The following is a 207-nucleotide window of genomic DNA, read 5'->3' as shown; positions in this document are numbered from 1 at the left end:
GCCTGATCTGGGGACTGAATCTCTGAATCCCAACTTGAATCAGGAGACCAGTTAAGAGCTCTGAATTGATTTGAAGCATCCAAATCAATTCAGAAAAGTTTTGGAAAAGATTCAGGCATTTAAGAGATTTGACCATAGACTAAATAGGCAGCTGACACAGCTGCCTCCAGCTGGTAAGTCTGTTGGGGTTGGGGGAGGGAGGAGGGA

Source organism: Crocodylus porosus, unplaced genomic scaffold, assembly GCF_001723895.1.
Source record: "Crocodylus porosus isolate Cpor-Errol unplaced genomic scaffold, CroPor_comp1, whole genome shotgun sequence".
Taxonomy (NCBI): domain Eukaryota; kingdom Metazoa; phylum Chordata; order Crocodylia; family Crocodylidae; genus Crocodylus; species Crocodylus porosus.
Note: the sequence above shows the minus strand (reverse complement) of the source record.